The following is a 25872-nucleotide window of genomic DNA, read 5'->3' on the forward strand; positions in this document are numbered from 1 at the left end:
TAGGTTAGGTTAGGTTAGCTTCTGAAGAGAGTTGTATATAAAATATTCGATGCAAACTTATTGCTGTTTCTGGCTTACGTAATGATTTAAAAACGAATTTTCTCCCCCTAATGGAAAACGCAATCGAGTCGAAATCTTATAAAGAATGTCTGTTAGAATGTTGGAAAGGAAATTTTTAATAAAAATCACCCTCCATAGCCCACGGTCCTTTGACAAGAGGTAAAAGCAACAACCCCTGTTGATTTCCTCTCCCATCTTGTAAATATTTAAGAACGTCGCGTCTCTTTTGAGAATTATTGCTGATGTATAGTCTGTACACATAAAATCACCTTATTTGATGGTAACTACTTGATATTAATTATATGGTTGATTTATTTTTAATTTTATGCTTCAATTATTCCACCTATTTACATATTAATTTTCTAATATGATATATGCTTGGAATTATCTTCAACCAACTTTTGTTTTTTTCGAAAATATTTTATTATTTGTTATTGTCTTGGTTATTATCTGCTTGTTGTCTAGATCACCATCTAATATTTTATTTTTATTGATAATGAGAACTAGGAAAAATCTTATTTACAAAAGAATTTGCTGGGCACTCTAGAAAACGGATACTCCAGAAAATTTTTATTCCTTGTATACATTCTTATCATTTTAAATTCTGTTAAAAATACAGTCATCATCATCATAAGGTCGTTGAGTTGTAAGACTGGTTGGACACGCACCTCCATTCTTTCCTATCTTGAGCTAATCTTCGCATTTCTTTAAAACTGGAACAACCCATATAATATTGGTATACCTCTACCCCTCCTAACTTCCGTTTCTGCCTCTAATATGTGTCTGACTAGACCTTCATGCCTGAGAAGGTGTCCTACTAACCTATCTCGCCTATTTCTTATTGACTTCTATAGAGTCCTCTGTTCTCCTATTCTTTCTAATATCTCTTCATTTGTAACCTTCTCTATCCACGGTATCCTCATCACTAGCCTGTAACACCACATTTCGAACGCTTCAAACTTTTCCTTTCCGCCGCGCCCACTGTCTATGTTTCGCACCCATACAGCGCCGTGCTCCAAACACCTTTAACAACCTTTTTCGAATTTCTAAATTAACCGTTCGGGAGCATAGAAGTGACTTCTTTTTATTGAAGGCGACTCGATTCTGCGCTATCCTCTGCTTTATATCCCTACTACTCCTTTAGTCCTAACTTATCTGATTTCCTAGATACCTAAAATCGTCCAATTCTTCTAAATGTTTATCTCCTATCTTTTCATTCGCTCTCTTCCTTCTTCTTCCCTTGCATACCAGTATTTTTGTTTAACTTTTATTTTATTATTTTCATACAATAGTGTTTTGTCAATACCGCTTCCATTTTATTTAAAGCTGTCTCTAACTCCTCCTTGCTAGTTGCTAATACTGCTATACCATTTGCAATTCTAAGCATACTAATCTAACAATACCAAAATTTAAAGATAATTACGATTTTTATTAATCTTTAATTCCATAATTCTGTTACGTTTGTGTCGTGGTGTATTTATGACCCTGCCGGTAATGGTTCGGCCTTGAGACCTTTGACAACATTCTTTACACGTATTGTAGTATATTTTTTTTGTGAGCGAGTGTTTTCTACACTGGTGTCGCTGACTGACAACTGAGAATGCTGTACGTCTTGGCAATAATTACAGGTGTAGTTTTTTTTTGCACAAAGTTAACGAAAGTAATTCTTCTTGTTTATTACTTTGTTGCCATTCTCGAACATCTTCGAACCAAATTACTAAAGAATCCGCATAGTTCGTCTACTTAAGACCATTAAAGGTCCTTAATTGAACTGGTACGATTATGTTCAAAAAGTTTTATTTTTATTTGAGAAGTAAATATACTCAGTAAATGTATGACTGATGTACTTAAAAAATAATAAAGATATCAGATCCATTATCTATTACTTGGAAAAATAATTTGTGTTACTGTCGAGTGCATTTAGTGAACATTTTAAATTTTGAAGCTTATAACGACTTAGGTATTATGTAAAACCTAACTATTCATCATTTTTAGGAATTTTTAAGGTCAAACAATTCTACTTTTTTTTGTTCTGTATCGATATGAATAATTATGTTAAACACGACGCCGACCGGATATACCAGATTTCAAAGCACATTACATATGTACTTTATATTTGTTAGTACATAAAAAGATAGCAGACAAAATAATATAGTAAAGGCACGCACACACTACAGCGTAGCGAATGAACAAAACGCAGCGGTTAGGAAGAATTGCGCTTCAGTTATGAGCGTGGTGGGGGTATAATATGGTGTGCTTACGCGCATGCCGACGGTTGTCAATGACGTCAGCAATGAGACGCTCGGACGATATTATAATTGTTGGTAAAATTAACATTTTTTTTGTGTAAAAATTTCGACTCGGATAGCTCTAGTGGCTTTGCAAGCATCATGTTCGCATCTCCTTAAACATTAGAAAGTATTTACAATATTTTCTATCGTCTTGTTGTAAGTTTCTTCAAATAAATGAAAAATTCAGCGAAAGTATCTCGTTTCTTCTTCCCTGCTTCTGAAATTCCTATTCTAACTCTAGCATAATGCAGAGCTATCTATCGGATTACGCTGAGAACATACAAGGACTTAGTTAACGCGTGTTATGAAGCTCTAACGCGCTTTACTGTAACCGCCAGGAAAAATGTCAGGAAATCTCCCAGTGAATCATGTCACATGTGTGGAAGTGAACGCATAGTAGATGACTACGTTTTCTTTTACTTACTTTACTTCTTACCTTATTATTTTGAAATATTGAAAAGAAAAACGACACCAAAAAAGAATATGTTTTGACGTTAAAATCGTTAAATAAAACAGAGTTAGTTCAACCCTTAACATACGATTAAAAATGAAATTTTGAGAGTGCGTTAACTAAATTACATACATGTTGAAAAGGTGATTTTCAGATATGAAAAGTGATGTAGGCTAGCAACATATCAAAGCTACCTTTTACTTCATTATTATTAATCATAGCTTTATAGGTACAAACGATTTAAAAAGTTGCACAGGTTATACATTATATCTATCATGATATACATGTGTACGTATGATGTTAATGTACGCTCAACGAGCCGACTTTGATTTTTATAACATTATGTCCACATTAATTCTCATAAATAACAGGTAGAAATATCAAAATAAATTTGTATTTTTTTGCGTATGTATTACTTATACGAGGGTGGATTGATAAGTTTCCGGCCTGACCAAGAAAAACAAGGTTTTTAAAAATTTTTTTTTTTTATTTCTCAACATAATCTCCTCCAAGGCTGATACATTTCTCATAGCGGTGTTCCAGTCTATTAATGCCATCTCTATAGACTGATTCGTCAAGCTCCNAAAACCCATTCATTCTCTGTCCATGTTCTGTACTTTAAAGGCTTTGTATTTTAATAATGCCGGGTAATCCTTTTGCATACGAAACGTCGTACCTCCTTACTGCATACGTGAGCTGCGAATACCATCCATCGCATCGGTGAGACGTTTCAGCTCTCAAAGCGGATTATTCTGCAATTCCAGGTCAGTTTTTAGGATCCACGTTGGCGCATTATACTCTGATGATAATAAAATACGAACGATTCGAGGATTTCTAAAAGGTTCACGTTAAATCTTATCATTTTAACAATCTCCTTCTTGTGGGTCCATTTTAACCTAATAACGAACGTGTAGACAATTGCATCTGTCGCCTTGCCAGCTGACGATGAGATTATAATAATAAAAATTGTAATTCAACGGGTTGGGCTCGACCTACCACACCGCACCGGATTGATTAAGAAAACGTGTTCTTTAAATGGAAGATGTAACACAAGAAAACCGTGTGCTTACTGTTGCTTTTATTGTATTGTAATCCTAATGTGGGCGTTATAGAAGTGGCTCCTCATATTAATAATAACGCCTTATATTGACACCGTGACTCCGTAGAAAAATACCAAAAATAGTTAGTATTCCCTCCTTCACGAATTGCTTTTCCTCCAAGGCTTGTCATATACTTACAGTTTTTGAAAATTTGTTAAGAATGACATTACGAATTGTACCGGGTACTTAAAGAAAAAATTGTTGAAATTACGATATCAATATTAAGTATTTTTGTTATGAAAATCAAAATAATTCATATGTAAAGCGTACTAATTGTAAGTCAACCAAAATGCCCACACGTCATTGGCTGGCATAAGTTCAAACAATCTTATGCGCGCTTGCACTAGTTCTCCCTCTATTCATAATCAACCTAAGCACCCAATCGGATTCACGCGCATGCGTTATTTCTCCCCCTCTCTCTTACGCCTTGTTATATAAGGCAGGTGTTTCGCTTTGAATGAACATTGACTAATTGACCGCGAATCTACTACTGGCTTAGATCAGTGCTTAGCATTCGGGGCGTCATAGTTCAGGATTCTGTTTAAAGGGTGAGAATGATACACGGAAATATTCATTTTTAGCAAATAAAAAAACATCTTTTTCTTTTCCATTGAGAGCCGTTTTCATTTTTAATACTGCTGGAATTGTTAGATAAAATTACGATTAGTGTAGTCTAAATTACTTACAAGATGGTGTTTTTTTTTACACTCATTTGCTTCGATTGTTTTACAGATTAACTTGAAAGAATGTGAGTATTGAGTTCATAAAGTGTATCGCTTTTTTAATCAACATTTTTTTGTGAATTATAATGTAAGTCTATTATTATTATTATTTATAAGGCTTATAATATTTTAACATGCCTGCAGTTTAAATAGTCCTTTTTAACGTGTCTTTATAATCGAGGGTATGGAACGTGATCGCAATAATTACTAGCTTTGTACGACGTGTCTGATAAAAAACGGGCAATTTCGTTGAACGACAAGTTGTAAAAAGGATTACTTTGTCCGAAACTTGTCTGCATTACTGACCAGTGCTACAGAATATCAATGTTGCATGCAAATTTTAAGGACCCCTGCGGTAAACTTTGGCACTTTGTGCACACGGTCGTTTTATGACGATTAAGTTCTCTAAAGTGATTTTTAAATGTAGAAACAAGAAAAAGAAAATAATTTATGAACCTCTGTTATTATTTCAAATGCGAAATTGCACGCACGGAAAATTTATTATCCTTTACGATGATTAATTTTCTTGTACTACTCGTATTTTTCATCTTTTGATGATTACGTTTATTAGAATACTTACAAATCAAAAACCGGGCATATTAAACAAAGACAAAATTCATTTTTAAATGTTAGTATTTATGTCCAGTAGTAGTAGTAGTAGTAGTAGTAGTTACATAATGGGAGGTACCCGATTCGTATGAAAAGCCACAAAATCAGTTGGCATTTTCTTTAACTTATCTACAATGGAATAAATCACAACAGTAGATGATATTCATAAAAAAAAATACGTAACTTATTAATTATAGTAATTTTGTAAAATCAAACCAGCTGTTTAATTATTTATTACAGATAATTACTACTCTTTCGAAAGGCATACCCAATTTTCAGTCGTTGTAGATAACTGGGATCCACAATGTATTAATTAGATAGATTATCTCTTATTTTTTTTTTATTTTCATGGGTTTACGCATGCAGGAGGCACTTAGTGTAGAGATAAGATAAGAGGCGCTCCACGTTTTAAGTATTTCCGTCGCGATTTTTAAACTCGATTAAAATAATTGTAAGCTACGGATGAAATAAATCAGGAGCGGACTCGATTTTCNAACCTACACTAGCAAGGAGATCGGGCTGAAACTATAGCTACAAGCTATCCAAGGATGGTACTATAGAATGTCACCTCAAGGTAGGGCTAGTGGGGTCATCTCTTGGTTAGGCCGGAAACTTATCAATCCATCCTCGTATGTGCTGTATAACATTATAATAAAATATTGCAATGACAAGAACATATAGAGCTAATTCTGAATTTCATGAGTCTTAATATCCGCAAATGGCGGACTTTATTGCATTCATATTGCCGTTACGAAAATATTAACTCAGCAGTTAGCAATGTGGCTCGCGAAAAAAAAAAAACTTTGAAATTTATCGAAATCACCAGATGGTACAATAGCACACCATATTGGTATTAGTAACTCGAAATTGCTCCACAAAAAGTTGAAATAATTTCAAGTTATTGACAGTATAGCGCCATCTTCTGATGACTATTGTTAACTGTAGTATTTTAAATGTTTCACAATGCCTTGTTAATTTTCTGTACGCGCATATTCACTCGCAAAAGAGAGAATAAACAAAGTTATCTTTATTTTGAAAGAATTTAATTTCGTCCGGAATAATAATCTCGAAAGGCGAGATTCTAAAAACCCATTCATTCTCTGTCCATGTTCTGTACTTTAAAGGCTTTGTATTTTAATAATGCCGGGTAATCCTTTTGCATACGAAACGTCGTACCTCCTTACTGCATACGTGAGCTGCGAATACCATCCATCGCATCGGTGAGACGTTTCAGCTCTCAAAGCGGATTATTCTGCAATTCCAGGTCAGTTTTTAGGATCCACGTTGGCGCATTATACTCTGATGATAATAAAATACGAACGATTCGAGGATTTCTAAAAGGTTCACGTTAAATCTTATCATTTTAACAATCTCCTTCTTGTGGGTCCATTTTAACCTAATAACGAACGTGTAGACAATTGCATCTGTCGCCTTGCCAGCTGACGATGAGATTATAATAATAAAAATTGTAATTCAACGGGTTGGGCTCGACCTACCACACCGCACCGGATTGATTAAGAAAACGTGTTCTTTAAATGGAAGATGTAACACAAGAAAACCGTGTGCTTACTGTTGCTTTTATTGTATTGTAATCCTAATGTGGGCGTTATAGAAGTGGCTCCTCATATTAATAATAACGCCTTATATTGACACCGTGACTCCGTAGAAAAATACCAAAAATAGTTAGTATTCCCTCCTTCACGAATTGCTTTTCCTCCAAGGCTTGTCATATACTTACAGTTTTTGAAAATTTGTTAAGAATGACATTACGAATTGTACCGGGTACTTAAAGAAAAAATTGTTGAAATTACGATATCAATATTAAGTATTTTTGTTATGAAAATCAAAATAATTCATATGTAAAGCGTACTAATTGTAAGTCAACCAAAATGCCCACACGTCATTGGCTGGCATAAGTTCAAACAATCTTATGCGCGCTTGCACTAGTTCTCCCTCTATTCATAATCAACCTAAGCATCCAATCGGATTCACGCGCATGCGTTATTTCTCCCCCTCTCTCTTACGCCTTGTTATATAAGGCAGGTGTTTCGCTTTGAATGAACATTGACTAATTGACCGCGAATCTACTACTGGCTTAGATCAGTGCTTAGCATTCGGGGCGTCATAGTTCAGGATTCTGTTTAAAGGGTGAGAATGATACACGGAAATATTCATTTTTAGCAAATAAAAAAACATCTTTTTCTTTTCCATTGAGAGCCGTTTTCATTTTTAATACTGCTGGAATTGTTAGATAAAATTACGATTAGTGTAGTCTAAATTACTTACAAGATGGTGTTTTTTTTTACACTCATTTGCTTCGATTGTTTTACAGGTTAACTTGAAAGAATGTGAGTATTGAGTTCATAAAGTGTATCGCTTTTTTAATCAACATTTTTTTGTGAATTATAATGTAAGTCTATTATTATTATTATTTATAAGGCTTATAATATTTTAACATGCCTGCAGTTTAAATAGTCCTTTTTAACGTGTCTTTATAATCGAGGGTATGGAACGTGATCGCAATAATTACTAGCTTTGTACGACGTGTCTGATAAAAAACGGGCAATTTCGTTGAACGACAAGTTGTAAAAAGGATTACTTTGTCCGAAACTTGTCTGCATTACTGACCAGTGCTACAGAATATCAATGTTGCATGCAAATTTTAAGGACCCCTGCGGTAAACTTTGGCACTTTGTGCACACGGTCGTTTTATGACGATTAAGTTCTCTAAAGTGATTTTTAAATGTAGAAACAAGAAAAAGAAAATAATTTATGAACCTCTGTTATTATTTCAAATGCGAAATTGCACGCACGGAAAATTTATTATCCTTTACGATGATTAATTTTCTTGTACTACTCGTATTTTTCATCTTTTGATGATTACGTTTATTAGAATACTTACAAATCAAAAACCGGGCATATTAAACAAAGACAAAATTCATTTTTAAATGTTAGTATTTATGTCCAGTAGTAGTAGTAGTAGTAGTAGTTACATAATGGGAGGTACCCGATTCGTATGAAAAGCCACAAAATCAGTTGGCATTTTCTTTAACTTATCTACAATGGAATAAATCACAACAGTAGATGATATTCATAAAAAAAAATACGTAACTTATTAATTATAGTAATTTTGTAAAACCAAACCAGCTGTTTAATTATTTATTACAGATAATTACTACTCTTTCGAAAGGCATACCCAATTTTCAGTCGTTGTAGATAACTGGGATCCACAATGTATTAATTAGATAGATTATCTCTTATTTTTTTTTATTTTCATGGGTTTACGCATGCAGGAGGCACTTAGTGTAGAGATAAGATAAGAGGCGCTCCACGTTTTAAGTATTTCCGTCGCGATTTTTAAACTCGATTAAAATAATTGTAAGCTACGGATGAAATAAATCAGGAGCGGACTCGATTTTCTAGGGGAAGTTTTTAAATGCAAACGGAGCTCGATTCAATTACGTAGATACCAATCTTAAGGTATACAGGGCGTTTAAAAATTAAGGAAGACAATATTTCCTCTAAAGGATATATTCTTATCTAATACTGAATTTACATTGCATGTTATTAAATATACATCTTCGATATCTATAAGTTGAGTTCGTTTGTTCGTTTAACATCTTACATGGAAAGTGTTGTAACTTTCGAATTTTGTAAACGGGCTGAGATAATGAATACGGCCCTGTGCTAAAAAGATGAATCGTCCCTGATAATACGTCTCCTTTTCGTACTTTCAAAGATCGCAGTGTGCGATGTTTCTGTGGATTGCGGCTGGTCCTCCCAACCGGCCAACAAACTGACTTCTCTTTTGTTTCTTTTTTCTCGTCGCCGTTTGTTATTATTCTTTCATTGGATGCGATCGCCGTTTGCGTTGTCGTCGTTGTCTCGTTGCGAAGAATCTCCGTATCGACAATGCTATCGTTTTCGGCATCTTATTACAGCAGTACGAATTGTACCGGGTATTTAAAGGAAAAAATGTTGAAATTTTTATATTAATCCAGTATTAAGAACAAATGTTTCTCTTGTTAAGTATTTTTGTTCTGAAAATCAAAAAGAGTGCACACGGAGAGCGTATATACTAATTGTAAATCCACTAAAACGTCCACATGTTACTGGCCCTCATATATTCAAACGATCTTATGCGCGCAAGCAGCAATTCTTCCTCGCGCATGCGTTAAATTTCCCCCTCTCTGTTACACTCTGTTATATAAGCAGGAAGCGTCACTGTAAATTAGGACTTAGGTATTGAGCAGCGTTCGCACTAACAGTGTAGATCTAGATCAACGGTGGGCAACTCCATAAACCTTAATTTGGCCCCCACTACACAAAAGGTTGTCGGAAATGTTCATTGTGAGCGAATAAAAAATATAATATTACCATTAGTTTGGTTTACATTACTTACAAAGCTCACTTAATTTTTATCAGTTTTTTAAATTAAATACAACGTATTGTTGTAATAATAAAAATTATCAATTATAATAAATGTTATTGTCGCTCGTTTATGGTTCAAAACAATGGACATTTAAATACTGACACATACTCGTACACGTTTTAATATTTAAAAGAAATTTGCTTGTGTATTATTGAAGAGATTTATTCTACTCATGTAACGCCTTCTAGATTATTTAAGATGACCTTTAGGGGGACGATTAATAAACAAAAAAATTTCTACAGTTTCAAGTAAACAACGTTAAAGTTTAACGCTAAAACTAACAATAACAGCAACAAACTCTTATCATCCATGCGTGGTATTATATACTGAGGGCTAAATCATTATTTAAATATTAACATTATCCACAATAAAATAAAATCTGTAATTGCAAAAGAAAAACTCAAATTTTTAGTATTTGTCTTTATAAACACTAAAGTACGGCATTTTCAGATTATATTTATTGCTTATTGAGGTACTACAGTCTCCATTTTGTCCCTTGTATAATATAGAAGTTTAGTTTTTTTAATTATCATTTCTGAATTTTGTTTTCAGTTTACTTTCGTCTACTATGTAGTTTTATTAATAATGTCACCTACAAGAAATGCGTTTATTTATTAGGAAATTAAGTTAGCGTGCACTAAGGTGCATATTCCTAGATGAAACGGCACAATTGCTAAACAAAATCACGTAACAATTGTATTATTATTCGTTTTATTCACCCGTCGAACTATAATTAACGATCGAATTATGTAAGAACATACAAAAACAGTAACAATTATTCCTTTATCAGCCAGACAAAGGAAAAGTACATTAAATTCTATTACACTGCATTTTTGGTAAACACATTAAATATAAATCAGAGAAAAGTTTTGAATATAGTGTAAAACATTTTCTAGTAATTTATTTATACGGATGTTTATAAATGTTGTATAACAATAACACAAGCGAAAAGCTTATACTATACTGACACTTATTTATCTCACTCTGTATTTATAAATGTTTATTGTACCTACCACCCTATATTCGGCTTATAATTCGCCTCGCTTCAACTATCTTCCGTTTGGGAATCGGTTGAATATTTATACAATGGTCGAATTTTCCAGAAGGCTCTCGAAATCCTTTTGTTACGCGGTCGCTTATGTGTCGCTCACGAATTTAAAGCGAACCGCTTCTGCATTCTTCATCTTTAGAGTTAAAAGGTCATTTATACACAGTAGGTAATCGATATATTTATTTCATCATATAAATACTTGTACGTAACAATATCGAAAATTGTATTGCATTGAACTGAATTATCTATGGATGGTTTTGCTGCAGTCCCTTCTAATCGCTAATCGCGACTATTCAGGGTGCAGTATCGATTGGTTTAATCGTCTTGTTAGAACATTTGTATTTAGATTCGTCAGTACAAATCTAGATCAGGGTGACTGTAATGAAGGGACTCTCTTTTAAGAGAGAGGGGAGGGATGATCTAGTACAATACTGGGCAGGGGGTGCAGGTTAAAAATGCAATAGTTCTAGAGAAAGTAAGGTAGTTTGACTGAATTCATACTCTAATAATTGTTACTCAACCTGCTTAAACGGTTAAGAGGGTTAACCTCATAAATTTTATGTTTTTCTACACATAATACATTACACTATATGCATGTATGTACGTGCTGTGCGCCTGTATAAGATTTCTATTACAGAAGTGAAGAATTTTCCTTCGGAAGTTCAGCAACATTCTCGTAAACTGTGTTACTTTCACCTTTATTGTTATACTTGTTGGTTATATGCTTTCACCCATTTCTTTGGCTCGTTTTAATTAATCTAGCGGAAATAATTTACACAGATCAATATCCTGCTATTACCAACGCTTACAGAGCTAACCGCAACAATAATTTTTTAATTTAATGAAAGAAAAGCGTTAGCATAAAAGAACATTTATGTTTATTTGTTCTTTTTACTTCAAATTTTCTTGGAATAGTTTCCCTTTTCGGAATTCAAAAAACATTTTGAAACAAATTATTCAAACATAACTTCGCACATATTAACTCTAATGCAACCGCTTTAAATTTAGATTTTGAGTCCCTTTTACAAGAAAAATAAAATATTTCTACAATTGTTCCTATCTTGCAAGTTTTTTGCACGTTTGTAGGTATAGTTAGGACGATCAAAGTCTCCAGTAAATTATCTGTGAGAATGAACATATCTTCTTTCGTGTTTCCAGTTGCGACTGTGCTTTATGAGTAATGCAGACAAAGTGAAAAGAGAAAACCGTATAATAGTAAGCGGTGCAGCGGTTAGAGGTTGCTTGGGTAGGCAAAAAACCAGGATCGGCTTTATAACTGCCTGGTTGGAATTATATCTTTAAACAAGCGTCTTTCCTTTCCTAAATTCGTGAAAAAATTGAAGTTTCTTTAAAGTCCGATACTGGCAATATGCTCAAATTCTGCTTGTCTGCATCTCTTTCTGTTACACATAACTTGGTGTAATGTTATCGCTTTCTTTTTATTAGTGTCCGCTGCAATTCCTATCTGGCATCTCTTTTCTATTGTGATATTCCCTAGTAAAAGTAGGCCTTCGGTCAGCAACCACTCCAGTCTAGTTAGTAAGTTGAAAAAAAAAACTAAATGCAACAGTTTTATTCTCAATTATAGGTACAGGTCGGACGAAGGAAGATGGCGAGCGGTCGCGCAGGTACTTGCCCATTTATGATCTATTTGGGTAAGTCACTTGGAACCGATACACAAATAAGCTTTCAGTAGAAGTAAATTATACTATTAATACAGATAGGACAGCAGCGTCCTAGAAAATAATGTAGAAACATGACTTATCAAAAAGAAAAAATAAACGTACTGCTTTTGTTTTATGGTTAGTTTTCACATTCACTCTCATCATGGGAATCTCTATCACTGTCACCAACATCAACAATTTGTTCTTCTGTTTGTCTGTCTATTACTTGCTCACTGATCCCTATTTTTAAATATTTAATCTACGCCTCTGATAGGAATACTGAAGAAAGAGGGCTGCAATCGTTATACCTAAAACTGCCTACTTTTGCCACCGCGCATCGACGCAATTTTAAAATTTCCGCCAGCTTCCAGAGTCAGGCCTGTACCTGCTGGATAATTTATTTTAGGTCAACGTCAAAGTCTCTTCCAACCCTTCTCAATCTATTTTATTATTGCATCGATATCCACGTGACTATTCCAGTAGTCTATGTTTGCAGATTCATTGCAGATACTGTAGAAGTTTTCGGCTTCGACATTTGCAAGAATGAATAGCGAAATTCGTACTTTTCTTTGTGGGTCTTTGACATAACCTGACGATAAACCAAACCAAAAGACGTTTTACAAAATGATGAGGCATCGTTCTCGTCGCTCGCTATTACAGTACATCCGCATTCTTGACCAAGCAAACTTACCTACCGTTTACCATAAAACCAACCAAACAGCCGACAGATAGCGAAACAAATTATTATTATTGCAATTTCCGATTGTGTGGGCACTATTGTTTATTTGTCAGGCCTTAAACGAACCCAGAACAGTAGCATTCCAACGATCCTTCTTTTGCGACTACAACCACTGTACGGGATGTTTCTGAGATATTACACGAAAGGCATATGCACGGTTCCATTTTTGTAAAATATAAATCAAAATTTTGTTGATGATCAAGAATCACCAGGAAGTGGAAACAGTAGCTTTAGGTCTACATAAAAGCTTCTCGCTCTTTTAATGTGACCCAAAAGTAATAAGCTTGTAGAGGCACTCTTGTATTATTTTAGTGCTGCTAGACTTATGTCGAAAACGATAACAATATCTGAACTTTGAACGATGACATTCTTGGTTATGTGATTGCAGGTCATCGTATATTATCCATTACCAGAAACAATTAGTTAATAGCAGTGGATATGTATGTATGTTGTGTCTAACGAAAGTATGTTTTGCGTTTTTGTTATTATCAAAACTCGAAACCATAACCGATAAGAATGTGAAATTTTCTGCAATTGTACGTGTCAGCTATTAAATATCAAATTTATGTTAAACTAATTAAATCGTTGTTAGTTTATTTTTCACAGTCCAATTAATACATGTGCTCTTAATTTACTTGTTACCTCATCATCGTCATAAGGTCGTCAATCCTAAGATCAACACTCCTAACTAGATTAAGCCCCATTCATATAGTCGTTTAAACACTGAACCTTATCATAAAGTCGTCAGTCCTAAGACTGATTGGACACGCACCTCCACTCTTTCCTATCCTGAGCTAAACTTCGCATTTCCCCAAAACTAGAATCACCCACATGCTTAACTGTTTGCGAACAGTAATCTAATCTAGGCCTACCTTTACTCCTCGTAACTCCCGTCCCTGCCTCTAATATGTCTCTGACTAGACGTTCATACCTGAGAATGTGTCCTACCAACCTATCACGCCTATTTCTTATTGACTTCCATAATAGAGTCCTCTGTTCTCCTATTCTTTCTAATATCTCTTCATTTTTAACCTTCTCTATCCACGATATTCTGATCATTCGCCTGTAACACCACATTTAGAAGACTTCTAATCTTTTCTTTTCCGTCGTTACGCCCACCATCAATGTTTCGCACCCGTACAGCGCTACGCTTCAAATATACACTTTTAAGAATATTTTCAAATTCCTAAATTAATCGTTCGTGAGCATACAAGTGACTTCTTTTTATTGAAGGCGACTCGACCCTGCGCTATCCTCCGCTTTATATCCCGACTACTCCTTTCGTCCTGACTTATCTGACATCCTAGATGCCTAAAATCAGCCATTTCTTCTAATTTTTCATCTCCTACCTTTATATTCGCTCATTCCCTACTTTTTCTTCCGCTTCCATTTTATTTAAAGTTATATCTAACTCCTCCTTGCTAGATGCTAATACTGCTATATCATCTGCAAATCTATGCATTCTTATTACCTACCAAATAATTTGTATTATACGGTAAGGAATCAGCGTAAATTTTTATAGAGCATATTCATACTTACAATTAGTATTCGACAAAATAAAGTAAATCACCAGCACAAAATTGCTATAATCAAAACGTTATAGTTAATAGAATACATTCGATCACGTTTTCCTTGCATAGAAACGGAAATGAGGCAGCTTTTTGAGTGTATCTTATTTTCTCACGGTGCCTTTCGACGCCTGGCTGTTGTCTACGGAATGCAACCAGTTCCCTTGATCGTAAGGGAAATGAATGCAACTTTTTTAATAGTTTCGAACGCATAGTAACAACCATTGACAGTGTTTCAGGTCATATATGTATAAACAAACAGAGTATTTAACACCTTTTGTTTCCGTATTGTTACTCAATGCATTGGCCCACAAAAAGCGGCTATAAAGCAACAAACACCATAAAAAAGTGTAAAGACGATCCGTTATAATAATACCTACACTAGTAACAAGTACATGAAAATGCTTTTACACGATATGTGCATAACTCGTTAAAAATGTTAGTTACAATCTGAGAGAAGGGAAATTATTTTAAGCTGAGGAAAAAAAACTAGGATGGTAATTTAAGTTCAATCGGTTTAGAACATATATCACAAATGATTTCCGGCAATCGATCGATTCAGTAAACTCTTTAGTACTGTAGTGACAGATAACAAAAATGTGTATATCTTTCCGTAACACATATAGTTCGTATAAGTAAATGCGAAATTTTTGCATACTTATTCATCTGGATAGATAGCGCATGCGTATCACGCTGGAATATACCGTATTCAACCCTCACATCTAAACATATGAGTCATTTGGAGAAAGTTTGCATTAAAAAAATTAGTTTTGTAGAGTCAGGACGGAAGGAGTAGTAGGGATATAAAACAGAGTATAGCGCAGGGTCGTGTCGCCTTCAATAAAAAGAAGTCAAAGTCCGAAAAAGATTGTTGAGTGTATGCTTGGAGAGCGGCGCTGTACGGGTGCGAAACATGTATGGTGGGCGCTGCGGAAAAGTAAAGGTTACAGGCGAATGATGACGATACCGTGAATAGAGAAGGTTAGAAATGAAGTCGTATTAGAAACAATAGGAGAACAGAGGACTCTATGGAAGTCAATAACAAACAGGCGACATAGGTTGGTAGGACACCTTCTCAGGCATGAAGGTCTAATCAGAGACATATTAGAGACAGAAACGGAAGTTAGGAGGGGTAGAGGTAGACCTAGATTAAATTACTGTTCGCAAATAGTTAAGGATGTGGGTTGTTCCAGTTTTGGAAAAATGCGAAGATTAGCTCAGGGTAGGAAAAAGTGGAGATGCGTGTCTACGGCCTGCTGGCGTGGTATTATGTTAGCCGATCACATTTTCGTTTCATTTTCATCTTATTTTGTGGCCAACTTATATTAAATTTGTAGCGAAAGAATTGTTAATTTTATGGAACATACAGATCACGATAAATCGAATGATCTGTTGACGTAACATCATGCTAATACGTATATTGCGTTCGAACCGCCGATCTCATATTCGTTACTGGGGAAGTTGTAGTACGAATCTGAATTTATGGCCTCATCGATTGTAATGTTTTAGACGGGTGTAGGTGCTAAACATACATAGAAACATAGATTCGTGTGTGCTAGATTGGATCTTGTATCAGTAAATTGGTAGTGATCCACTTTCTTTAATTAAAAGGGTTGAGAGATGTGTTCAAAAAATAGTAGCAAGCAATATTGAACTCTTGACGTAAATTCACTGTGTTACTAACCCTTTCTAAAAGATTTGTCAGGGCCGGGTGAATTAAGGATTAATATAGGAATGTTCTGTTACAGGCAATATCAAAAAGCGACATCATCTTAGAATAAATACGTACTAATACTAAAGTAATATATATAACAAATGTAATTTAAAGTCTTTTTTCAAAAGATTTTTAAAGATTTAACGGTGAACATGTGCGAATTACAAATGAAAAGCATCCATTTTTATTGAAGGCCAAATGAGTAGAATGTAACTCGATCGTATGAGAGAGAATTTTACGAAATTTATGTATTTACATTGCAGTAATACGCCTTCATTATTATACCATATTGAAATAACTTCCATAACTTCCAAATAAATGTTTCAAGATCGGAGAGAGAGAAGAAAAGACATTTATTAATCTGCGGGGCTTTTTACTTTGCCGAGTATTGAATTATTGATATTTTATTCTATAGGATTGTTCGGAAAGTCATTTCGTTTTTTTTGTGGAAATGAAAGACAGTTTTCGTATAATAAACAAATACTTTATTAAATTATATATTGACCGTTCTGGTCCAACACCTTTTGCCATCTTTCTGGTAGTAGCATAATTCCACGCTCATAAAATTTTTGGTCTTTGCTGGCAAAAAACTGATCGAGGAGGTTTTTGACCTCCTCATTTGAGGTGAAGGTTTTACCGTCTAAAAAATTTTGGAGTGACCGGAACAAATAATAATCCGATGGTGCCAGGTCTGGAGAATATGGTGGGTGTAGCATTGTATCCCATTCAAGCTGTAAAAGCTTTTGGCGAGTGACCAAACTTGTGTGAGGTCTCGCGTTGTCTTGGTGAAACACTACACCTTTCCTGTTGATTAGTTCTGACCTTTTCTGTTGAAGTGCATCATTCAGTTTGTCCAGCTGATGACAGTAGACTTCCGAATTAATCGTTGTGTTATCCGGTAAAAGCTAAAAAAAAACGATTCCTTTAAAATCCCACCAAACAGACAGCATCACCTTTTTTTGGTGAATATCGGCTTTGGAAATGGTTTGAGCCGGTTCATCTTTTTTGCTCCATGACCTCTTGCGTTTGACGTTGTTGTATACAACCCATTTTTCGTCCCCAGTGATGATGCGCTTCAAAAACGGATCATTTTCGTGACGTTTGAGAAGCGAATCGCAGACGTCAATGCGGCGACACAGATTTCTCTCTGTGAGAACATGGGGAACCCATACATCGAGCTTCGAGGATAATCCCAGGCCTTTCAAGTGGTCATAAACTGTTGAATTTGATAAATTTAACCTCAATCCGATCTCACGTGTTGTTATTCGCCGGTTCACATCAACTAATGCCTTTATCGCGTCTTTATCAGCTTCAACCGGCCTTCCCGAACGTGGTGCATCTTCGACATCAAAATTGCCGGATCGAAATTTAGCGAACCAGTTCTGGCACTGGCGTACTGTCAACACACCTTCTCCATACACATCAGTCAATTTCTTTCTGGCTTGAACAGCATTTTTACCCTTTCTGTAGTAAAACAGTAAGATATGTCGAAAATGCTGCTTATCGCTCTCCATATTTAAAAGGGCACCAACCAAAAACTACTGCGTAGAATTAATTGGAATTTTTCACACACAAGCCTTGCTATATGAGCTCTCAAAGCATATAAAAATTATACGGCTTAAATGTGAAGTTGGGTGCAAAAGAATACAATTAAATCCTCTGTCGGGAAAAAACGAAATGACTTTCCGAACAACCCGATAGTTAGTCACAAGAAAAAAAAAATACCAAGGATATGTTCGAAACGTGAACTTTATTATCTGTATCTTAATTTCCAATCAATCAGTTACTTGGTCTGATTGTGAAATTGTAAGTTTAATAATAATTATCATAGATTATTATTATCAATATTCCTTTTCAATCTCATTGAATTATTTATAGAGAAGACCACAGATAATTTTGCACTCATTAAAGAAATTTATTATTTCTGTTGCTGTTTTCATATACATATTTCCTAATATACCAAATAAATCATATTTAAATATGTAACGACAAAAATAATAATTATTCTTGACATAACCGTTAAATTTACTAACTGTTGTATAATTGTTTGCTTAATTACAAATGTTATTATAATATTGCGCAATGTATTAAAACAAAAATAGTTTTACTTTTCGATCAATCTAAATGGAGTGTTAAAATAAAAATCAATTCTAAATTTCATGTAGCTTTAATATATTATTATTATCAATGGTTATTGTTGCTAACCAAGATAAGCAATCGATAAGGTTTTCGACAAGTAAGTAAAAAACCTATTTCAAACAACACATTATGTTTATATATGTAGGTACTCTGATAAAACTTGGCAGAAGGTAGAACGATACAGATGTTGGTCTGTCAATAATGACTGATCATCGTATGTTAAAAATAAACTAAAAATATCATTAGATGCTGAAAATTATTGATAATCTTCGTAATGTAAATAGGCGAATAATAATTGAATGATACAACGAGATTTTTCCGGCTTATTAGCCATTTTCTTTTAGGTGTTTCACCTAAAATGCCTTTTCAAAGGTTTGATCGCAGCGGATTTAAGTTGAAGTGTTCGTCGCCGCTCTTCGTTGGCAAGTGATGACGTCTGTGATGTGTTAAGGCATATATGCACTCGTCGGTGGAGGAATTGGTAGAGTTACTGCTGGTCTAAGTTGAAATGGTGTTTGACGGCCAAAAACAAAAAAAAACTAATTGGGTGTTTCATTCCCACCAGCTAGTAATGCAGGCGGGCGGGCTATCCCTTCGGACTATGCCAGAAGGTAGGGCGGAAGGCCCTCTTTAGCCTCCTTTCAGGAATCGTGGAGATGGTTCAGGTGATGAAAATAAGACGGACGAAATGAAGACAGAACAGAATGAAAGATTATTTGTGGAATATTACTGCCCCAGCATTTGCCTAAGTGATCCAAGGAAACCACAGAAAAACTTGGACCGAGGCAGACAGACCCGGAATCGAACCGGCGTACTCCCGAATGCTAAGAAGTGATCTAAACTTTTAGAACCAGTAAAGCTAACGAGTGAATATAAATTCCAACACATCACAGACGTCATCATTCATCAACGAAGAGCGCCGAGGAACATTTCAAGCTAGTATTAAATAAAGTTCAAGGCAATTAAGGGTTGGAAGGTTTTTATTTTTGAAGAACCAACGCTGACGTTTCGCTTTCTTCTAGGTATTTTGTTTAGTTATGTAATCTACCTTGAAAAAGGCTCTCATATAAAGGCGAAACGTCTGTGTTGGTTCTTCAAAAATAAAAACCTTCCAACCCTTAATTGCCTTGAACTTTATTTAGTATTGTCCAAACTAAGGGATGGAATACTTCAAGTGTTGGAACGATAAACTTTTGAAAATGAAACGTCACGGGTAACATCGACCAAGAAAACCGAACAATTGGTACAGTGCTAAAGACGCCGTGATGGTCTACATTCACTAGTTAAATGAATGATAAATAAATAAAAAATAAATCAGTTAAATGGTACCTACCTACTGTAATATGATAATCTAAATATGTTTCTACGATTTTCTTTTACATTTCGAAAAATTTGGTTTTTGTAAAGCTGATTGCGCGTTCAATTTATACCATTCAATTTAAATTAAAATAATCTCGACCATTTTGTTAGCAGTTCAGAAACCGTGTGAAGTAGGCCATCTCGCTTTTGGCTCATTAGCATATTTATGCATTGAAAGATAAAATTTAACTAGCGCAAAATGATAAAATCGCTGAAACTTGCGAAACCTATACTCTGTTTATGGGATTCCAATGAAGTAAAAGTTCATTCGTACTTATAAATAACCTTTTAGATATTATTTCTAGTGCCTAATCGAAAATGAGACTTCAATTGCTAAGTATTTCAATTTATGACACAACGTAGGCCTGATGAGTATCAAATAACTACTGTAAAATATTTTGACACTGTTCTAAAGAATGTTGCGACCGTCCTCTTTACGCCAAAACCATACATACGCAGAGCATCATTATGCAGTGTCCAAATTTGGACAAATGGATACTGTTGTCCATGGCACATTAGCACTTTACATATACCAATCAGAGAAGCATTTCCCTACCTAACGACTTCGTCGACGGACATTTATCGAATATCTAGTACTAGACACGTCAAAACATCACAGATTTTTAATTAAAAACAACGACAACATTGTAGATATAGAAGTCAGGCTTGAGGAACAGTTCCAACTTTCAATTACACGTCTTCATGGTCAGCTATTTCCAGAAAAGGCTATTAACCGATGAGTTAGTTAGTTACAATTTGCATTACAGAGATGTTCAGTCTATTAGAAATGTACGCTAGGAACTATAGATTTACCTACATTATTGGTATTACTAATGATGATAAAGAGATAAGTTTCAAACTACTCTGCTAATGATAAGATTTGGAAGCCTGGATGTTCTAATTATCTTACAACGAAACTAATTATTTCAGCGATTTATTTGTATTTCTATGACATTTTTACAGTTCATTTTAATGAACTCTTGTTATGTAAAGAATTGCTAATATATTCATATACACCAATTATTGCACGCTCAAACAGTGATAATACAGTAGAAAGTGTGGCATTCTTTGCAATTTATTAATTGGAATTTGTAGTATCTAAATAAGCTTCGTTAATAGCATTATGGTCTGATTGAATCACTGTACCTGGCGGGGGGTATACGTCAAAAGTGAACTTCCTTCTCGTCAACAAATTATCATCACCATCGTCGTCAATCTTTAGACTTGTTGGACACGCACCTTCGCTCTTTGCTATCGTAAGCTAATTCGCGCAAACTAGAACACCATAGAATAGTAATCTTATCCAGGTCTACCTCTACTCCTCTTAACTTTTTTTCTGTGCTTCTAATATCTCTACTATCCCTTTGTACCTCGTAAAGTATAGTTCGGAAGATCAAAATTGGCAAAGTCCGCAAAAAATTATCTGTGAGGATGGACGTATGTCTTTCTTGTTTCTACTTCCATTTGCTGCGTTTTGAACACGCCCTTGTTAAATTATGAAATGCTTCATGAGTAGTGCTGACAAAGTGAAAAGAATTATAGTAAGCGAACCAGCGGTTAGAGGTTGCTTAGGTATACGTAAAAGATCAGGGTCGACTTTATAACTGCCTCATTGGAATAATATCTTTAAATAAGCGTCCCTGCTTTTCTAATTTCCTGAGAATGTTGAACTTTTTTTAAAGTCCGATGCTGGCAACATTCTCAAATTCCGGTTGTCTGCATCTCTTTCTGTTACACATCAATTGGTGTAATGCTATTAATTTTTCTTTATTAATGTCCGCTGCAATTCGTATCTGACATCCTTTTCTTTCTTTTTGGGTGTTTCATTCCCACCAGCCAGTAATGCTGGTGGGCGGGCAGTCCCTCCGGACTACGCCGGAAGGTAGGGCGGAAGGCCCTCTTCAGCTTGCTTTCAGGAATCGTGGGAATGGGTGGGTGGTGGTTCGGGTGAGAAAGTTGAGACGGACGAAATGAAGACAGAAGAGAATGAAAGATTATCTGTGGAATATTACTGCCTCAGCATTTGCCTAAGTGAAACAAGGAAACCACAGAAAAACTTGAACCAAGGCAGACGGCCCGGAATCGAACCGGCGTCCTCCCGAATGCTAAGCAATGGTCTAAACAATCTCATGTGCATTCCTACAACGTCTGTCGTGAGTAAAAGTAGGCATTCTGTCAGCAATCGCTCCAGTCTAGTTAGTAAATTGCAAGAAAGACGTAAATGCGACAGTTTAACTGCAGACTATACCAATTTTGAACTGTCCAACTATAGCTCGCCTATTCCTTATTGATTTCCACACTGACCTTTGTTCTCCTATACTTTGTTGCAATAGAACACTGATAGGAGCAATAACGTAATGAGTGTTATAATAAAAAGCATCATCCGTCTCCTGACGAGAGCCTTCAGCCCCCTCGTTTATAATCACACTTTATATACTATTCCGTAGTCTATGGTTCAGGTGCCATGCATTGAAATACACTCTCAACTTTCATGACACCGAAGCTAAAAGCAAATAGCAAAAAAAGGGTGCTCATGTTACATACAATGTGTATTGAGCAGGAGGGTAAACGTTCAAAGTGGAATGTTTTCGAGAGTTTAAACTTTAAGTCTTGCGAAAATCGCGGGTTCATTAAACCTTCTATTGAACCATCTTTTGCTTTATGCACGGTATTAATAAAGGAATTGTGTTACACTATCGTTGAAGACGTCCACGGTAGGCCTTTGTATTCCCGTATATGCTTACTATGCAACGGGAAATGTGCTTGCAATTCTGTACCTTCTTCAGAGCTTTGTCAGTTTTTTTGCATCCGTTGATATTCATCATCAGAAGGTCTTCAGTCCTAAAACTAGTTGGAAACGCTCCTCCACCTTTTCCTGTCTTTAACTAGAACATCTGGCATCCTTAACTATTTGTGAACAATAATCTAATTTAGGTCTACCTCTACTCATTTCAACTCCTGTTTCTACTTCTAATATGTCTCTGACTAGCCCTTCATGCCTGAGAAGGTGTCTTACCAACTTATCTCGCCTATTTCTTATCAACTTCCATAGAGTCCTCTGTTTCCATTCTTTCTAATACCTCTTCATTTCTAATCTTCTCTATCCACGGTGTCTTCATCATTCACCTGACTCAGCTCATTTCCATATTGTACATGAAATATTTATTTTGTCATGTTAGCGCGGAAAGCTCGTTTTGCGTGCTATGAAATAGGTAAGAAATGGCCTCTTTTCGGCCGCGTTTTAGTCGGGAGGCAATGAAATTAGTCTTTTAAGCGCATGCGCTGAAGTTTATGGGCATGCGCAGAAATCATTTGTTCAATGACAATGTCTTTCTAACCTCTAAATGATTTACTCTTATTTCACCAACTATCAATTTAATGACGAGCTTTCCGCGCAAACATGACAAAAAATAGTATACGTACCTCGGAAAGAAACAGGGTTGTCTCAGACTGCATGGTTGACAATTCACATGCAGTCTGAAATAACCCTGTTTCATCCCTCGATACGTAATGTACTATATCGTCCAGTTATACACCGTTACTAAAGTTTCGACAATTTTTACAAGATTAACACCCGACATATTTAAAATGTCCGATACTTAACAAATGTTATCTAATAAAAAATATCATGACATCGTTCGCCCATGACGTCATTATCGGAGGCGTAATTAGGACGCTTGTGGAACCTGAGGTGCAAAGAAATGTGCGCGACATGTTACGTGTACCGCATTGCGTTCGGTCTCGCGAATACGCTTTGTAGTTGCCTTCATGTTAAGACCACATGCGTTCTTAGTTAATTTCATAGTTTTTCTCCATANATGAAATTAGTCTTTTGAGCGCATGCGCTGAAGTTTATGGGCATGCGCAGAAATCAGTTGTTCAATGACAATGTCTTTCTAACCTCTAAATCATTTACTCTTATTTCACCAACTATCAATTTAATGACGAGCTTTCCGCACAAACATGACAAAAAATAGTATACGTACCTCGGAAAGAAACAGAGTTGTCTCAGACTGCATGGTTCACAATTCACATGCAGTCTGAAATAACCCTGTTTCATCCCTCGATACGTAATGTACTATATCGTCCAAGTTATACACCGTTACTAAAGTTTTGACAATTTTTACAAGATTAACATCCGACATATTTAAAATGTCCGATACTTAACAAATGTTATCTAATAAAAAATATCATGACATCGTTCGCCCATGACGTCATCGGAGGCGTAATTAGGACGCTTGTGGAACCTGAGGTGCAAAGAAATGTGCGCGACATGTTACGTGTACCGCATTGCGTTCGGTCTCGCGAATACGCTTTGTAGTTGCCTTCATGTTTAGGACCACATGCGTTCTTAGTTAATTTCATAGTTTTTCTCCATAAAATTTTGATCTTTAGCCTAAGTACCAAGTTTATTTTTGCGAAAGACGCTCGCTCTCTAATTATAATTTTTACCAATTGTCCTAATCTCAAACATCAAAAATTTAGAATCAATTGGGGTTTACTCAAATTTACTTTTTTCTTTTATCGTTAGATCAAAATAACGAGGAGATGGATTAAAAATAATACAGCACATAGTTATGTACGCATATGTATATTTATATAAACCATTATTGCATAAAGTTTCGTAATAATAATAATATTACAGTCATCCAATTTTTAACTGTAATAATAAATATCTTCTCATTCATCATACTCATAATTTATCAGCTGACACAACAATAAGTTTCAAAACAAAGTACATATTTCTTTAGATGAAACTTCTATAATTAGTAGCTGTTTTCATCAGAAATTCATACTTGTTTATGTATTACTTGTAAAATATGTATACTTAAATTGAGTTGCGAACTTCGTCCTAATGCTTAGGTCCAAGAGGGTAAAGTTATTAACAAGAAGAAGAAACTTTCCTGAATATAAAAAAAGATACAAGCGTTTGCGTTTGTAAATAGGTAATGTCAGACTCAATCTTAACAACATTTATATTGTGCAGAGGTGATATTTCTAAAGGCTTCATTATGTAGTAGCTATAGCATAATCCAGGGCTCATTACGACTAGATGTATATTTCCATACCTCAGAAATCATAATTATTTTTTCATGTGTATATCTATAGATAGAAGGTGATAATACAATCTCATACGCTCAAGATGTTTTAGCTTGCAGAGCCTGTTTTCATTTATATAGATATTGAACAGTAGTGGACCTAGTATGATACCTTGAGGAACACCAATATTATATTGACTAGTGTGGCCTTCAATCCAAGGTTCTTTGCTGCATCCACACAAATAAGTTCTGATCAAACTTAAGAACTTTAGATTGTAGTATTTTATAGAAAAGAATTCGATGCAAATGTGTATGTCTGTCTGTGAACGGGTCTTCGGTACATCATCTTCGAGAGAGCTTTCAGTTTCAGTCAGTCTGAGCAGGACTCGGAAGAAACGTAACGACGCCCCTTGATATATAATTCTTGTTATAACATCCTACTTAATATTTCTTAAGTGGTGACGTTTATTGTATGTACTAGCTCTTTAATTAGTTACAAGAACTTCTACTTTATGAATAAGTACAATGCATTTCTGCCACTGTTTAAAGGTTCAATTTCTTTTGAGTTCTGACTTCAAGTCAAAGTGGTTTGTTAGTTGTTGGTTTAACCTAGACACGAATTGATAATGTTTTGTGGCTGCAATATCAAAACGGTTTTAACCATTTTATTTGGTTTCCGATTTGTTCCAATTCTCTGATCCTAAATGAAATTTCACGTGAATGATGCAGATAGATACCTACCTAACTGTACTTACAATTAGTAAAAAGTAGGACATTCACCGTTGGTAGTAAAGTTTAAAATGCTCGCATGCATATGTATGAGAGTATATTATATACGTATCATTTTATCATTCAACAGAGCGATAAGTGCGAACATTTGAATAAACGATAGAGCTGTCTGTCTCTTGCCATTGACATTGCTCTCACAATCAGA

At 35.2% G+C, this 25872-nt stretch overlaps 1 protein-coding gene and 1 long non-coding RNA gene across 2 annotated transcripts in view; one reads left to right on the plus strand and one right to left on the minus strand.

The window, feature by feature from the left end:
- Positions 1-25872, plus strand: part of LOC108735155 — a 480326-nt gene that overhangs the window by 324848 nt on the left and 129606 nt on the right. The gene's annotated exons all lie outside the window — the stretch shown is intronic.
- The window catches only part of LOC108735153 (mannosyl-oligosaccharide 1,2-alpha-mannosidase IA), a 129741-nt gene that overhangs the window by 103058 nt on the left and 811 nt on the right, over positions 1-25872 (minus strand). The gene's annotated exons all lie outside the window — the stretch shown is intronic.

Source organism: Agrilus planipennis, unplaced genomic scaffold (assembly GCF_000699045.2).
Source record: "Agrilus planipennis isolate EAB-ADULT unplaced genomic scaffold, Apla_2.0 scaffold102, whole genome shotgun sequence".
In the NCBI taxonomy this organism is placed as follows: domain Eukaryota; kingdom Metazoa; phylum Arthropoda; class Insecta; order Coleoptera; family Buprestidae; genus Agrilus; species Agrilus planipennis.